An 18,120-nucleotide genomic window follows, 5' to 3' on the forward strand; every position below is an offset into this window, starting at 1 on the left:
CGGGTAACATTCTTGCTTGACTCTGCTAAAAAGAAATTGGCTCAACGCTTTTATTGCTCCAGACACGACCAGTGGCAGCAGCACGACAAATCTTTGATCGTCTATGCGCGTAGGCATGTTAAGAGGCAACCCTTAAAAAGCTCGAAACGTCAGTAAGAGACACTATCGTATAGACACATAATGTCATTGCGAACACACTCTGTCTCTTTAGCGTCAATTTGTATTGTCGATTCGCAAATATATTTTTGTACTAGAGACTTTTTCGAATTTTGCATCGGTCTGTATACTCTAGAGATACCGTCATCTGAAATCTCTCTATTCGCTTGGCTGCACCCTGTATTTGATTCCATCTCTGAGATTCGCCCGAGTGCCCAATTTCTTCAGTGCCTCTAATCCTTAACTTGAATAAACCGGTTAGCCTGTTTATCGGATGATCTTTAAAATTTTATTCCACGTAGATACCGACTAATAAGCAGAAATCGGTCAGACAGAAGCCACCCGATGTCCTCGCTGTTTCTTTTTCCTTTCTCCATCGACCTTTTTCTCTACGGATTGGTTTGATCCTTCGGCGCATAGGCGTAATCTCCTTGTTAGAACTGGGCAGATCAATCCGACATTTTGCGGCTCTTTGTTACTTTTTTCTGTTTCTGAGTGATGTATAGTTGGATTCCTACAATGTGAATCTTCTGGATTTTTCCGGGGGCTTGCTGTCTGAAAATACCTAATTTTTCCCTTCTTCACAAAAGTAGTGGTGGCAGGAAAGTTGCCTGTAGTGATTGTTAGTATTAATGTTGACAGCTTGCCGACCTCGGCGTTCATGGGTGCTCTCATCTGCAGACCTTTATCTGCTACTCTATTTACTGTTGCCCTTACAGCTGGACACGTTGCTATCGCTGCTGCTACTGAAGCTGCAGCCTCTGTGGCCGTTGCCAATGCTGATAACGGTATCATGGGCCGAGATCAGTTTTTCACTGTCTCTCCAATGATAGCAATAGTAAGTTTCGGATCTTTAAATATAATAATCTGCTTGTGCCCCATCATGAGCACTTTGAAGCGTTCTGTTTGCTACGTGCAAATCACCTATACATCAAAATACACTGAGCACGTATGCGACCGCCTTGCTGTTGCACAATGGTTATCAGCGAAAAGGAACGTTCATTTGCTGCTCTCGCCTCATTTACCAATGCAAAAAATGCTCCTTTAAAATTGCTTCCTTACGCCCCTTCAGCCGCGTCGTGCCTACCAGCTAATATGTAGGCCAACGATTCCCCGATAGTCATTATATAAATCTAGACTATTTACACAATTGTCTTTAGCTAGTGTTATAGAGTGGACAAAGAAAGCTATTTATAGTGCATCATTAACAACAAAGGTTGCTCTGTTAACGACGCGTTTCTCTACGCTATGAGCACAGCTTCGTATCAGGAACGTGGTTTTAGTGAATTACATCGGGTAAATGCAGCGGCGGGGATGGGGATAATAACAACCCCGAGGAGCCATCAGCTTGGTCCGTCACGCTGAATCAAAACTTACTGCACTACCTCCGTCCGTGTTTTTTGTGGGTTTGTTAACTGGATCATTTGAACGGTTCTCGTCTGCCGTTGGCAGTCAGTTTTTAGCTGCATGCGTTTGCCAACTTCTTGACTAAATTATAAGACGTTATTGTTTAGTGACAGGTAAGTTATGGTATCAAGCCGTCGAGTACGTGGGTCATGCACTGAAGTAAAGGCCACTACAACACCAGCAGAATTCAACTAATTCGAATAACCTACAATACACTGCCCTCGGTCCTAGATTTCATCTTACTTCAGGACACTTTTCATGCTAATGCTAACGAATGCTATAATAACTCTATTCTTACTCTTTCCCCTAACCGAAGGTTGATCTCATACATATCTTAGTAGCAGTAACGAAGCCCGTATCAAGCCCAATCAGTGATTCGGACTAAGCATTCTATGCCTCGATCACCCAATTTGTTAATCGCTTCTACACAAGCCGCCACTGGAATTGTTTATGGAGTTCGATTACCTTTTGTGTATATCTCGTATTTTCTATAATTTGACAGCACACTAGTGCGGCTCTTCCTTGATAAACGAGTGATTGGTTGTCTTTTTGCATCAGGTATGTCAGACACTCTTGTTGTAAGCCACAGGCCTGTGGTTCGTCTCTTCACACCCTTGTATAGAAGTATATTTGGATTATCGCCGACATACACTCATACGTACCTAGAGAGTTTCAAAAATTTCCCCGTCTATCTCGCTCCCTCTTCTTTATATTGTCGCTACGAGAGGATAGATTTTGCTAGCCCTTTGTTAGGTCCTACTGAGCAGGCACACACCAACTATCAAAAGTGGCCGCAGATTCGCTCAAACTTTAGCCTAAGACGTCAACTACACGACCTCTGGAAATCACTGACGATCATTAATGTTCGCAGTTTAAAGTGACGTCATTTGTTCTCATACCATGTATGGTCGCATCTTCCTATATACGTAACTATCATCTGTGGACTAGTTGATACAAAAAGCTTATTATTAAAACTACATATATACTAGCCGCAGTAAACGTCGCTTACATATAAGAAGACTCGATCAAAATTCGATAACAGCCATCATGGAGCGTAAGTAATGCAGTGCGGAAAGACTCAGCTCTGCTACCTTTTCCGTCGCCAGTTAAATATGTACCTATGTAAACAACATAGGCAGCATCACCGCCGCCACGTTGAAGATACAGTCCATATTAAAAAGGTGCATTATTTACGTGTTACGGCGTGCCCACTGTTTTGCTTTCCGGACCACTTGTGCGTTGCATTCAGCGAACGAAAGGATACTGTCAACAGCAACTGACCGGTCGCACAGCACCCGGCGAAAGATAAGACTGTTTTAGAATCGGCGGTATACTATACATTAGTGCTATCGGTGAGAATGGGTTTATGCCCGTCGAGGCGCAATATCTAGTTGCTGCTGTTTTCTTTGCTGGCTTCAGTATCGGTAACAGCGCGTAACTGACGTCAGAGTTGAGTAGCTCGCGCGTTTTCGATAAGCGAAACAATCACAATATTAGTAGTATTATTTTCCTTGTTCCCATAGGGCCGGCAGTCAAGGCTACAGCCAATTAAAGCCCTTTGACAAACCGATAACAACAGGTTATCCACACAATAAAAGCTAGTACTCACTGTTCGCACTTATCTACTATAAGTCTATCTACTATATAGACTAAATGATGGAATGGTCTGGTGCATTTGCCTGACCGTCTACCGACTCTAGCAACTGCGTTAGTGGATTCGATGAGTAATCAGAAGCTTCGTGCTGATGATGAAATTTTACAAGACGATAGCTGAAGTGTTGCTTTGCGGCATGAGGTCACCAGCATCGATTCTTCATCATATGCATATGTAATATCTATAATAGGAAATACGTTTTCCGTTTCGCATAGCCTTAGAGACAACGCAACTTGTGCACAGACGTGATTACGGTGGCCATACAGCGATGACGTTCTCATGCTATGCATTGATATACCTCACGGAAATTCGCATCCCTAAAACATTCATCTTTCTCAAAGAGCTTATCGTTTATGCTGACTTACTATACGCGCCATTAACAAAGCCTTAACACCTAGGTAAAATCAAATTATAACCGCATACTTCTGGGTTATTATGGGCCATTGAAAAATTCTAACAAACTTCAGCAGTTATATGATATAATAACAACAACGAAAACGGCAGCGGTCATCCGTATTTGTTTACGCGGTGCTTCATTCAGTGCTTTCTATTTAAATCGACAATATTGTATACATGTATATATGTTTACTAAGCGAGCAAGAACGCAAGATACGTTATGGACGTACTATAATACATGAGTGCACCGTTTGCCTGGTGCTATTGTACTGCAATGAGCCCCGGTGGCCGTTCCTTAAATTAAAAAAACAAGACTAAAATTGTGATATTGTCATTATTGGTTGACTCATATCAATGAATATGCCTTTGGCGTTTTTCTCGTACGAGCGACGAGAGTACTCATTAGCTGGGCATGGATAGCAGGCTGAACGGTGGCAGTCACAGCACTTTATTCATTAGCGGAATTAGGGGCATTTGGGAAGTAGTGGCAGAGAGCAAGCAAGGTTGGGGTGAAGTTACGAGGAAAGTAAACAGGAAGGGGGCAAGCAGAAGGTAAGGGGCTAAGCGATCTCCTGCGCATATCCACAAGCTCCCGTGTGCTGTATACGCGGCACCGCCCTGAAACAGAAGAACCACGTGAGAACTGAGGCCCAGTGAGAGGCGAAAAAAACCAATAGTCTCTGCTACAACCAAACGCCACCAAAGCTGCTGCCAACTCTGCTCTTTCTTTCATACGGTGGCAGCAAGCTATGTAAATACAGATGCTCATGAGGAAGGCGCCGGTTTCAACAGTGCTCGCTAACATGGATCAGTGAATACACAATGGGGAGATGGGATGGAAGACTACAGTGTTGGAGACAGGGACAAAGTGGCAGACGCAACAATTAGGTATCAGTCAGCTAGTTTAGTGTTCATCTTCATTACCTCGAAGATCATCGTTAATACCTCGACTTAACCCAAGCGATGCTGGAGCCGGTCTCAGTGCAAGTATACTTTCTGGTTCCTCTCGACGCGTTGCCAGTATGTGACTTATTGGCATACTTTGACATGCCGCTAGTATACTTATCGAAATGGAGTTATTTGAGGGACACGGATTTGTTTGTTTGCCTTACGACGTGAACAATATTCTCCCTAAACGAATCCGAGCGATAACGTAGTGGACGAAGTTCAGCGGCTTTACTGAATAAGCTGCCCTATAGCGATGCTCTGAGCTGTTTTAGGTTATGTAAATCACGAGAGTCTATTTTCCGAAGTTGTGAGCTGTGTGTCAATTAGGAACTATAATAATAATAATAATGGTAACTAAATTTTTGCGCTTTGGTGACGTGCGGAGGCTTTCTGAATTGATTTCGTTTTTCAGGCGCATATGTATACCATCGGTTATCGGCGAACGTCTCAGGAACGTACGTTAATTAATTGTTTTTGTTCCTGGCAAGCACGCGAATACGCTCAGCCAACGTTACAATGATGTACATAAATAAAGTTGGCCGATGGCCGACATTTCGTTGACGCACGTAAATGGAGTCGGCCATCGGCTGACATTGCAGTGATGCACGTGTATGTAGTCAGTCATCGATGAAAATCAGCAGTCGGCTGATGACGACTACGGTCAGCCAATGTTGCAACAATATACTTTAATCAATTCGACCGTTTGCTGACTTATAATCAGTTTTATGGTTAACAGAAGCTACAACTTTCTAGCCTACTAACCAACGCGATATTAATACCGTTCCTGAGACGTCATAATTGAAGTTTTCAGTTAAGGAAGCTCTTAAAAGGCATTTTGACCGCATGAGTTATAGCAAATGTGACATTCGGATTCTTGTTTTTTTCACTTCAAAAAAACAAACTTCAGTCATAATGACACATATGCCATTTTGCATGGCTCGTCAAGATTTATTAAATGGCAGCAGAAAAAACGTCCTTTAAAGAGACGCCATACTGAATGGTTTGTTTGAATGAACAGTATTTTCGACATTAAAACGAGACTTATATCATTTTTCAATTAGGTTAGTTGAGACCTTTTGATTGGGATCAGGAAAAATTCCCCTTACATAGACTTCTCGGCAGAAAAATTTTCATCCACAGAGAAGAAAAAAAAAAGGGGGGTTATCTAAAAAAAATTATGAATTATATTTTAGGGAAAAATGTTTGTCACACCTACTGCTGCAACTTTCAAATAGACTTCCATTTTAAAAAAATGTGCGAAAGCAATGAAAAATAGCTCAGAAGGTACTTTCATACTACTGTTACACAAGACAGACAACAGGTCATATAATGCGTTTTTTTATGCCAGCGCACCCCTTTTCACTCTACGAATACATATTGCATCTTCAGTCAGTTTGTCGAAATCCTTCAATCGGCAGCGAAAAAAACTGTAAAGAGCGTTTTGTTTTGACTTAGACAAACATTATATTTTTATATTTAACATAGAAAATATTTTAAAAAGCAGTTCCAGTGAAAAGATGGTAGCCACAATGTATAGTAGTTATAACTTTTCAATCGACATTTTTATTAAAAATGTTTGTTCAGAAAAGCACTCAAATACCTAAAAACCGTTATTTTCATGTACATAGAAAATTAATTTAAAAATGGATCTTTCGGCGTTATCAAAACGAATATCCATTTTAGCAATTATGCTTTAGCTATACCCACCGAAAATTACTAATCACTATTAAGGACCGAAAATGTCAGAGTTTTCTAGAAGCTTTTGTCAAATTGTCATTATTATTTACTAACAAGGCACTACAAGGAAATAGGTACACCACTAAATATAGCTCTCGTCAGTCGTACAACTTTGCAGTCGACGTGTATAAAAATGTTGTATTAAAAGAACACGGTCAAAATAGCCTATGTCCCTAAATGGGTAAAAGTTCTACAAAGGTGAAAACGGCTTTTTGTATATCATGAGCTGTAAATTTTTATATATAAACATATATTTAACATTCTGGCTTAATTTTTCGAAAGAGAAAAAAAAAAATAATATCTCCCATAAACCAGTGTTAAAATGTTGCCCTTCAGAGGGCAGTATGAAACGAAAATATAAATTTATCTATAGCATTTCAATTCGCCACTCCAAAATCTACTATTTAAATTTATCTTCAAATGATATTTATGCTTAAATTGCTATATTCCATAAATTTTTAAAAATTGTAATACCCCTGATGAGGAAAATTTGCAAAAAAAAAAACTATAAAACTTTGATAAAAATCTAATTTTGCGGTAAAGTATCTTTTTTTCTATCTAAATTTCAGATTTTACATAGCTCTCAGCTGAATTTTTGGCACTTCATTTGAAAAGTCAAAAAAAATTAATGTACCGCTCAGCCCCGACAAAATAATGCCGAACATAAATAAAGCAAACAATTCCAAATCCCCAAAAATGGCCCTTACGGAAACGGGCCTCATTGTCGTACAGACAGATGTTACCGGCGGCAACAGAGATGTTAAGGAAGAAAAAAAAGATTGATACTAACAATAATAACAGGTGAAGAGCCAATCGAAATAGCTAGTTTAAACAATATGGTATTTTTATTAAATTCTAAACACTCTTGTGCCGCCATCCCTATTACTGGTCATGGGTTATAACGGACGATGGGTAGGTCTTCGCCAATTATAACTGTCACTTTAAAACTGCAAGTTTTACGCTACAGGATACGCTAATAAGCTACTGAAAGCCTCCTTGGGTGGGTGCGTGCTAAAAGAAGGAAGTGACAGATCGATAATTTCTCATTAGAGTGTTTAAGACTTGTGTGCTTTATCCGTGTTCTGTTTCCTATTAGAGCACGATATGAATAGAATCGCGTATGTCCATTGCTAGAATAACAAAGGGGAAATAATTGTATCACGTATATTGTATGTAAAAGTAAGCAAGGCGAATGTCGTCAATGGCAATACTTAACAACGAACGAGGAGTACGGATCGATACGCGACAGACGGGGCTCGATCTTGATATTCATTCTTATTGTTGACGAAACCGTTATAACTCGCGGACGACTGTACAGGTATCGGCGTAGTGTGCTTTGAAGTAGAAGGCTATGAAGTTTAACCGATATGGACTTTATTAGGCACGCCGCAAACAGCGGACTAACTGAGAGGTTTGTATTTGTTACAAGGATAACGGTTGCGACGTCCGAACGTGCAACACGAACCGCAGATACGACAATGGCGTGCGTCTAAAAGTACTGGACATGTAAGCTTAAGCGCTCTGTGAGCGTGATGAGGTGTCACGGAAGATAACCGGTGTCAATTCTCAAATGATACGCAGTGAATTTCGTAACATTGTAGCGTGGGAGAGACACTGTTAATCATCTCGAACGTATTCAATGTATTAGGATATGTCAGTTAGTTGACAAAAATTGCCCATGCCTTTATTTCGGACACTTTAATTACAAATAGGCTTAATTCAAAGTTTACTTTTCCCCTAAATTGCCAACTGAACATATCGGAACTTAAAATAATTTTCCTTTTCTCTAAAGGTTTTGGACCCTAGAATATTGACAGTTCTTTATTCGACAGAAGAAGGTAAATCGCCATTCACTGAATCACTGTATTCATTTAATTATCACCAGCGTCACCAACGCTTTTGTCAAGCTTACATTTAAACCCTCCCATGGTCAAATATTGTACCATTGATAAGGGGGCAAAAATTCCTGTCGATAGTAGCCGCAGTGTACTAAAGAATAGAGGGTGGCGAAGCTACCGGTGCTTTCCGGAAGTGGAAGCATATTTTAGATGAGGTCCATAGGGATGATAGCAACAACAAAGCATCGGACAAAATGTTAGAAGAGATGTGGTGGAAGCGACGCTGGCCGGGCCAGAATCAAAGATAGCGTAAAAATGACCACTGAAGTTTCTCGATTATGAATCAAATTTAGTGGGGTCCTTTCGCACCAGGCCGGGCAATTTGCCCGTGTCGTTGTCTCTCCGTATTTCGCCCGTTATCGCTCTAGTTGCATTAAAAGTCGCTGGAATAGAGAAGCCCTGAACACGAAGTCACGATCATCTCGCGAGTGGGCAACGATGGTCGTCCGAATGAACTCAATAGAAAAAAAGGAAGAAGGAGAACGATGAAAAAAGCCCATGTTTCTAATAGAATCGAGTGTTTAAATCGACTTCTTCAAGCCCGGTGATTCTGTATGCCCAAAATGTACAAAGTTCTTCAGGGCTCGGACGACGTCGACACGCGCATACTAAATTAAAGAAAAGAAATACAAATAAGCAGTCGGCTGTTTCCCGACCAGTTAGTTTCAAGCGGTCGGACAGTGCTCTTTGCTAAACGCGTTGAGCCGTTCGTAGGCAGACGCATAATTATGTAATAGATCTATAAGAGCGCTTTATAGGATTCAATAAGGTAGTAAGGAAGCTGAGTATCATTGCGTCTATACAGTTCCACTAGTCGGTAAGTTTCGAGTTAACTTATTTTAGGGAAAAGAATGCATATACGTTTCAATGTACATCGACACTACTAGTGCAGCGTCTACACAAACGAGCGCCAAAAGAAGATACTTATAAACAGTGGAAATTATGCAAAAATGTAATGTTTATCGAGAAATTGAAACTAACCGTAAAGACTAACCGATTGGCTGGCAGCTGTGCTTTTAGCTATTGTTATTGTCGATGTCTTATTATTACGATGCCAATTATTGACACTATCACAAATATTTCTTCCTAGGTTGTATGCAAGCCAACGCGATGGTATCCTGTTGTAGGCGACCTATTAACAAACTACCAGCTACTAAAAGATTCGCAACAAACACAACAATCCACTTCGAACAACTGATGAAAGGGCTTCTTCACTTTGCTCTGCCTTTGATTCTCTGCCTGTTGACCTATAACGCAAGACTCTAAATAGGTCCATACATGTGTGCAGTTACGTGTACTTCTTTCGGTGGCACCGCCAACAGTTCAGTTAAATCTGTGAAGTGGACGTCGTCCTCACAGGCACATGAATAATGAATTAATTACGTCTTTTCGTTGGGACAAACGTGATCGAAATAAACTTCTATCGCATTGTTGCATACGCGACACAGATCAACGAAAATAGCTGCTAAATTTGCTTGGGTTTGATGTTTGTAACAAAAAAACAAGACACACTCCTCCTTTCCTCACTCTCGACCCCTTTCGCTTTCTTATCACTTTAGCAAGATTGACGGGTTGCTGAACGTTGGTAAAAGTTTTCGAAATTTCATCACTTTGCAAGTTACTTCCACGAGTACGATACGAAATAGCGCACGAACACGAGTACCATTGCTGTTACTCTACGTTGCACGATTTGCTCGACGGAAGCGCGTCGTGGGCGCGCATTCATTCGATGTGACGGACACCACTCGTGGCTAACGGCTCAGTGTTTCTGTGCCCCCCAAAAAGCAGCCGGCTGTCGAGCAGGATCTTCTACATGGTTTGAAGAAGGAGACCCTCGCCAGGCTCGGCGAGCCTTTCCCTATTGAGGGAAAGGCCATTCGCTAAAGAGCTTGCTAGCTGGCAGCTAGCTATGGGCTGCTCGTCTGTTCCAACGAAGCGAAGGGTACCTCACAAGCGCGGGATGGCAGCAGTGTTTGCCTTGATAACCTGTAAAACTGCTTAGGAGTGAGCCAGGATCTGCATAGGAACGCACCGGATGGCGGTGACCCCTGACATTTGTAGGGATAGAGGGACCTTACGGAGCCTAAACCAGTAGTCCGTTGTAGATGACGCAAATTAGGCACGCACGCTACCACACGAACGGTGCAACCATTGTCGCCGCTGCTATTCTGCAATTTGGTCCGCAACGTGATGATGCTATAGCAAAATGGAAAGGATATGGGATGTGGCTTTCATCGCAGCAAGTGTATAGGGTTAATGGAACCGTTCGCGTTTACTAAAAGAAAATAGACGGACTCAGGCCAAGGCAGATGCGGCCAATTACAATGCAAAGTACAGGACATGGTCGGCGCTTGTGCTTTAACGGAGCAAAATGGAGTGCACTTGCAACAGATTGCATAGGCGTATGATGTTGTTGAACTTCAGGTAAGCTGCTGTGTTGGGAGAAGAGAACGATATGCAGAAACGAAAAGGATGAAAAGAGGTAGGCTGCGTCACGTATGTATAGAACAACGTATTGCAATAAAGATACTAAAGCATCAAAAGAATGCATATCCACATAGTTTCATTAAGGGTTCTCACGTTAGGATTGGGTATCCCATCAGGTTGAAGTTGACTTGCTGCTAACGTACAAAGCTGGATGGCATACAATTGCCAATCGATTTTGCGGTAACTGTTATTTGTTCTATACCGTAAATGCCTTAACACGAATATGATTGTCCGGCTAGGTAAAGGTTTTCGAACTTCTACTACAGAATAGCTGTCGAGCCGAAACCAGACTAAGCTCCGCTTCACTTAATGAAACCTCAATATATATGTATATGTATATATATAAAGGTTTAATTTCAATTGTGGTAAAAATACCTGGATACAAGGTTCCTGTTGCGTGACCAACGAGGTATACTAGTACCTTGCACAACTGCACCCAATGCTGTTGAATCTAATGATGCGTAACCGGTACCCATCGACCCAATAAAGGTCAAAGTTCGAGAAAGGTTTACGAGGCCGGCCTTTAGCCCAAACCAAACTCACGATGGCCTACTCAGCATTGGCATTACACTAGTGAAGGTCATCGATAGAATTGCGTATTCGGATTGTACGACAAAAGTAATCAGTAGTGATTGCGTGGAAAAAAATGAAATAGCTTCAGAGAAAGCAAATGTATGACATATCTAAGTGGTAGCCCATTTCAGCTGATATCCTTCTTTCGTAACATTTAATTTATGGTACACAATTAACAAATTATGCCAAGTATAATCAGAAGTACGCGCATGTGAAGCAGTAGAACAAACAAACGGTACAATCGATTACATTGAAATTACATCGAAAAATACATTGACAATTCCTCAATAAGTTTCTTCAACGCCGATCTCCCGTACGGTCGAAGCCGCCGCGCACATTAAAAAAAAGACCTTTTAGCATGAAGACACTTCCTTAACCTGGTGCCTATATATGACCTTCCGTATTCCAAGACTTATCTTTCGTTAATCTCGAATTTGAAACATACTGTCATGAAAAAGCTCCCTATATAGTATACGACCTGTGTAATTTATTACAAGGAGTTGTGTAACTTTTAATTAATGGCCTCGGTCACCATTCACGGCGAAGAAACAATGGCGTAGCCAGTTTTCCGTGTAAAATATTGTAGCTTTCATGTTTACTATATTATTCGAAAACAGCGTCTATCTGCGAGTATGAATATTGGATAATTTGCTCCCCTAACATGGTCTAGGTAAAGTGGTTAGTTCGATCGGGTTTTTCGCAATAGGGTTTCGTCTTAAAGTAACTTGCAGATACGACATTAGTTATAGATTGAATAGATGCTTAAAGCGCACTCTACGAAACGAAAGTAGATGCTTCAATCAAAATAGCAATCCTTAGCAAAATTATTGAGTTATATATTTGTAGAGGCTAAGAAACGTATAGATTGTGGTAAATATAGGAAAATAGGACAAATGCCGTAAGCTGTTCGATTCGCTAGAATATGTAATATGAAAGCAGGAATAAAGAGGCTGAGGAGGATAGTAATCAATCTAAGTATCCGCTTGCGTCAGAGTCTGGCTTAGCTGAGATCTCAGCGGTAGACTGGCGTCGTGTGCAAGGTAAGATTACCAGCAGCTTTCAATATGCAGGCGTAACCAAAATTTATTTTGGGTATATATTGAACACTTTTAAATCACAGTTTCATAGCTCTTTTCTATTCGATGATGAAATATGTCCAACGTGATAATGGAATAATCGCAGTGGAACAACAACATATCTTAACGAGAAGTATGGCCTAACTGATAAAAAAAAATGAAAAATGCAATGAGTAGGCACTTTAATATGAAAAGGACGCGATCACTGCAACCCTGCGATAACTGAACCTTTTCAGGTGGATAACTCTCATATAGGTATAGTTATGTTGGATGCGGTCCGTGGAGTAAATTAATAGTAACTAGACCATAAGCAGAGCTACTGAAGCAAGGTAACTGATTGACTGAGTTGAGCCAGTAGACACACTGAAACAAACTAACTTCATCGAAATATTCGGTGAAGCGTAAGACCCTTGTGTTGGATAAAGTGTATGCTTTATCTGGCAACCTCGAAAAATTTATTTTGTTTTTCGAATTGGGATCCGAAAACAGCGAATATAAAGGCCACAACAACCCTTATTTTTGGCTTGCGTAATCTTTTTGCTGATTGCGTGCGCCGCACAGACGTGCACCACACAGACGTGCACAACACATCTCGCTGTGCTTCAGGAAACACAGAAAACCTGCTAGACCAGTTTTACCGAACAGAGTCTTTGTTTCGCTTTACTTTTTGTATAACCTGCTTCTATGCGGGTACATTATACGCAACTAAATAACTATTGAACAAAGTAAAAAAACGCTACCGCTGATACTGACTACAAGTCAGCTGTCCGGCATGATTTCTTTTTAGAGTATATACTAGGCTACCTTGCAAGTATCTTCCCATATCCGATGATTCCGTCGAAAGATCATTCATTGCTGTTTAACAAAGGTTCTAGCAGTCACTGCCAGCGCCTGGTGACCCATTGCTACCCACACAATTACGGAAAGTAGAAAAACCGCAGCTTTTTGGCCCAGGCAAAATGTTCCTGCGCGAAAACGGTATCCCCCGATCTACTCTCGGCCATACGCTAGCATCTAATATTGAACACGCTTTCCGCCAACTACTTATCAAGACCCTTTAACTTCTCTGTCGACCCATGTACGCAACTGTTGCTGAAGACCAAAGCAAACGACTGCACAATGGCTGCATCTTATATAGAAATTGCATATTTATTTCTCTGCGTACAATACAGCAAATTGTTTTGGTATCGACGAAAAAATGTGTATGTCGATCATGTCTGCTATGGTATTTTCTAGTATTTGTACATCTGTGTTGCTTAGAGAACGATCCGTTAACTGAAACATAGCTCTAAAATGAGGGATAAATGGTTACTTCTGAAAATTAGTCGACTGTTGCCTGGTAAAAGCATACTTTGTGAAACGTAAGTTTTGCTAGACCCCTAATATCGTTTAGGTGGAATAAGAATGTATCCGGATATAATCGCCGCTCTCTACAAAGGTGAAAATACTAAATTAGTACATAAAACCTTAGGTAGCTGTCGATCGGCCAAAGTTTTGTGAGTAGTAGCTTAACCATCACGATATTAAGTTGTTGATGATGTAGAAGTTTCACTGAAAATTCTACCCACTTTGTACAGACTAGTACGAATATATTATTTTATAGATAGACCTGGTTCACTTCCGGCTCTGACAAAGTGCCGACACAGTTTCAAAGTAAATGATCTATAAAGTCGTTTCCGAGATATATGAGCTATGAGATACGTCATGTCACAACTAAGATAAAACCGGTCAAATCGTCTCCCTATATAAAATGCACCTCCTACACTAACGAGGTAAACATGGAGGTTTTATGGAGAAGCACCCTTATGTCCATGGACATATCTGTCTATAAAGCCGTAGATCACAAATTATGAAAGCGTCACAAAACAATAGCCCCAAGGAATGGCTACGTACCGTGCACTAAAACATGTCTGTTGATGAAGGACAGACAGCGACCTAACATTGTCTTTATCAACACTTTTTAATGAACACTCTATTTTCAAGGTAATCAACTTATATCGTGCCCTCATGAGCGTACGCTAAACATGAATTTTACGTTTCTATGTTCACATGGATCACATGAATGAATTCGGCGCAGTTTTAAGATAATCTCAGTAGGAAGCTGAGATCACAGCATGACAATTCCCGGTAACAACTAGTTAGTTACATGACTTGAATTAATAATCAGATAATTTTCCTTCTTCTAATTTCTTGCATTTAGGTGGCAACGCATGTTAGTACGCTCATTCATGCGTTAAGTTATCCGTTACATCCGCCTAACCGTAACTTAAACGTTAGCTTCATAGCTACGTATAATACTGTAAAGAATTCCTATACGAACTATGATATCATGCATACATCGGTTTTGGCCTCCTATCCAATATCCGTTCTCCATATATGCAAATACCCATGTGTGTCCGTCTCTGTAGCCCTACTTGAGGTCTATTCCTGTACCTGGCAGCGTGCTTGGGTATGCCAAATTAGCAGTAGAAATGCTGGTGGGGTTCGTTCACAGATTGCTCTTATTAAATTAGATCGCATAAAATCATCAGAGCACGCATTTCGGCACACTGTCAGGTCAGTCAGTGCAGCACAGCAACCATCACTAGTGGAACTAAAAAATACCTAATGTCTGGTATTCCAGCGACCTTTTAACCTCCTCAGAAGGTCGGTGTATGGCTCAGCTAAAAATAGCCATATTAGCAAGATACCATCTTTTTTTACCCAAGCCGTCTCCATCGACCGGCAGTGGCTTTGCTGCAAGCTAGATTGACCTGGCACGTTTGCTAACACTGTTGATCTTTTTCCCAGCTGTGAGTTAAGGCTATGTTAAAGTGGTGACGGAAATGTATTTGGCCTTTCGATACAGTTGCGGTAGGCCGGAGCAAACCGTAAAGGCGCCGTTTATATCTTCTCACAACGGCCGCCATTGGCAATAGAGGGTAACGCGCGGCAGGGAAGCAGGCATGTGCCCTAGCAAAGGCTAGAAATCGGGGGACTAGAAAAACCTATAAAGCTATCTGTCCGTAAGTGTATGAGCGGGAGATCGCGTTTGACGCATCCCTACGAGCGCGCGATCTGACCTGTGCATGAAATCGCGCTGATGACCAACACCCAGCGACGAAAATGGAAGTGGCAGGGATTCAGGTAGCTTCAGCAATAGCCGAATGAAGGGAACTCTAAACGGTTGGTCATTTCTCATCAAAAGTTTACACCATGTTTGCTTGGAACAATCAGAAAGAGAGAGAATATGGGAAGTGGAATAAAGTGCTAGGAAAACAACGCTGACCTTGACGGGCAGCGAGCGCCCTCTATCAGCTTTTGTGGCTATTAAGATGACATATAGTTACACCTAGGCACATATCCACATCGTAGACGTGTAGTGTGCACCACCAGGATCGTTACGGTGCAATGCTATGACAGGCTTCACAATCTGTGACGTTGCGTCGCTTCTATACCGGCGATCAATAACCGTAATTATAGTTGCTGTAACAAGTTTATATAGCGGAACCGCTAAAGTAGACTGTAGGAGTTTGTTGGCAGCAAAAATGCAAGACTGAGCTGAACGTTTAATAATATCAATGATTACGTGGGAGATACGGGAGTGTGCAACAACGTAACGTAACGTAAGCCAATTGTGCCGGGTGAACGAGATTCTATTTTCATACATAATCCAAAAAACAAACGAAGTGGTTTAGAATAAATACGTGGGCTGTGTCACATACTTAGTTCTTGACCAGCGGATATGGCCCATGAAATGCTTTCTTAGTAAAAGTGAACCATTTTATTCGTTAAGCGCCTTTGTTGCCGTCTCTATGAAAGGAATGATTCTTATTTGAGAATAGGTGATGGATAAGTTTGAAGTACATTGAGCGTCTACGGGATATTAGTTATCTATAGCAACGTTTCCTGAACTGCTGAATATTCTGCCTTGCCAACTGTTACACCTGTTACAACAACGCACCTGTTTAGAATTGACGGTTTCGTTCAACTAATAGAGCGCAGAACGTGAGAATAACGGGGAACCTTGTGTATAATGGCACGAAACATGTCAAAGAACGATACGATGGACCGAGCCTATTAAATTGCTTATCTAGAATAGTATTCAACGGGGGAATAGGATGTAAAATCCGAAACATTCGTAATTAGATTAGCTGCTTTTGCTTAAGTCCAATGTCTTGAATTAAGTACGGTAAGAAAAGCTGGCCATTGCTGACTTAAGAGCAAAAAAAAACGCATTTTCCATTAATTTCTGCGTATTCGATTTTTTGAAGCCCCTGGATTGTTTAAAAATTAACTGTGATAATTAGAATGTTAACTTAATGAATGCAGCTGTTTTCGATCTTGCCACCAAACTCACCAAAATCGCTCACCAAACTGATGTATAAATTACAGGACATCCTTACGACTATTATACATATAGATATATACCAGCACCCCTTAGTATAGATATTCTGATACAAACCAATACGTTAATCTGATTGCACAGGAAATACAAATCTACGGACACACTTTTTGTTGTCTGAATATCGATTTACGCATTTCTCTAGCCTATTCTGGCCATATCGCTATTCTTGTGATCTCATGTATTCAATAGACATAATATCCGCGGTACGCTTTTCCAGTCGCTTTATATGATCAACCTTTTTGACAGCGAGTGGACGAACCCATTGGACATCAGGCACCATTTCCGTAAACACCCCTTAGGTAGAACCAAGTGTGGAACTTGCTGTCTGTATTTGAACTACTTCAAAGCTGACCCTCTTCACAGCCGGGAACGCTATACATATTACCAAACCCAAATTGTTATGATGTACCCCCAATTAACGTTGCTTTCGAGGGTAAACTCGATGTAGCAGTATTACAAAACACAGTATAAACACCGAATGATATCATATAGGTAAAAAATGCTTTGTCGGAGAGAAAAAAATCTCAACAGAAGTTGACGCTGAAAAGGTAACACCTTGTACATTTTTTTTTTTTAATGAAATTTGAAATCAAGATGCAGTAACTTATGGAAAACATATTATACCTTGTAGCACTATCTGCGATAGACCTCTGCTACACATCGAGGAACTTGATATTATATTAAGTTAGTTTTTTTTAGGCATAATAATAGTATTTCAGCTATAATTTTGCTAAAGTGCTGAATGCTCTTCCTCTTTTTAACAAAATAGCAATGTCAGATAAAATAGATCAGGTAGGCGTTGTTTTCAATTTCGATATAGTTTAGGATATCCACACGGACGCAAGAAGTTGCCGTTGAGGAGTCGCAAGTTCGCTAATGCGTATCGCCAGTCATTATGATCTTTTGCGCGTACCTTTGTTCAGTTCGAAAGTTGTTGAGAGAACGTAAGCGGTCTTTTTCTATTTTCTCTTTAAGTAAGCAGCGTAAGTCCCTATTCCAATTATTGTAGTAGATGCACGATAGCGGTAGCCCAATCTGTAAGTAGAAATTTTGACCCTTTGATTCAAATTCTGATGCTTAATGCCAATCAAAGTTTTTCATAGTAATTAGTCAGACTCCGTTTTCGGAAGCAATTGCAGTATATCACCGTAGAAAAGCAGAAGTAAATTAAGGGAAAACGTCAAGTAGAGAGATATGCAAACGGTGAGCTTCGACAAATATAGACATTGTTTCAAGCGCGTAATCGCGTACGCGTTCAAGCCGTCACGTATCTGTATGTGACGTATTAAAGAAGCCATGAAAAAAATTAGATTTAAAGAACATTACTTATAGTAGATACGGGTCCGAATAGCTTGAAGCTGCTCTAACTTGCAAAGATAACTATAATTGACAAGCGTAGAG

The 18,120-nt window shown here is 40.8% G+C and overlaps 1 protein-coding gene across 5 annotated transcripts in view; it reads right to left on the minus strand.

Moving 5' to 3' along the window:
- LOC111255425 (serine/threonine-protein kinase SBK1-like) overlaps positions 1 to 18,120 on the minus strand; it is a 77,271-nt gene that overhangs the window by 29,220 nt on the left and 29,931 nt on the right. The window contains exon 1 of one of the 5 annotated variants that reach the window (XM_022817389.2): positions 9,191 to 9,331. The exons of 2 other annotated variants lie outside the window; for them this stretch is intronic. The gene's annotated coding sequence lies outside the window, so the exon portion shown is untranslated. Of the gene's footprint in view, positions 1 to 9,177; positions 9,332 to 18,120 lie in introns of those variants that run through there. 2 more of the 5 variants (XM_022817390.2, XM_086978322.1) reach the window with 2 other exon arrangements.

The sequence above is a fragment of the Varroa destructor genome, unplaced genomic scaffold (assembly GCF_002443255.2).
Source record: "Varroa destructor unplaced genomic scaffold, Vdes_3.0 BEIS01000001.1, whole genome shotgun sequence".
Taxonomy (NCBI): Eukaryota; Metazoa; Arthropoda; class Arachnida; order Mesostigmata; family Varroidae; genus Varroa; species Varroa destructor.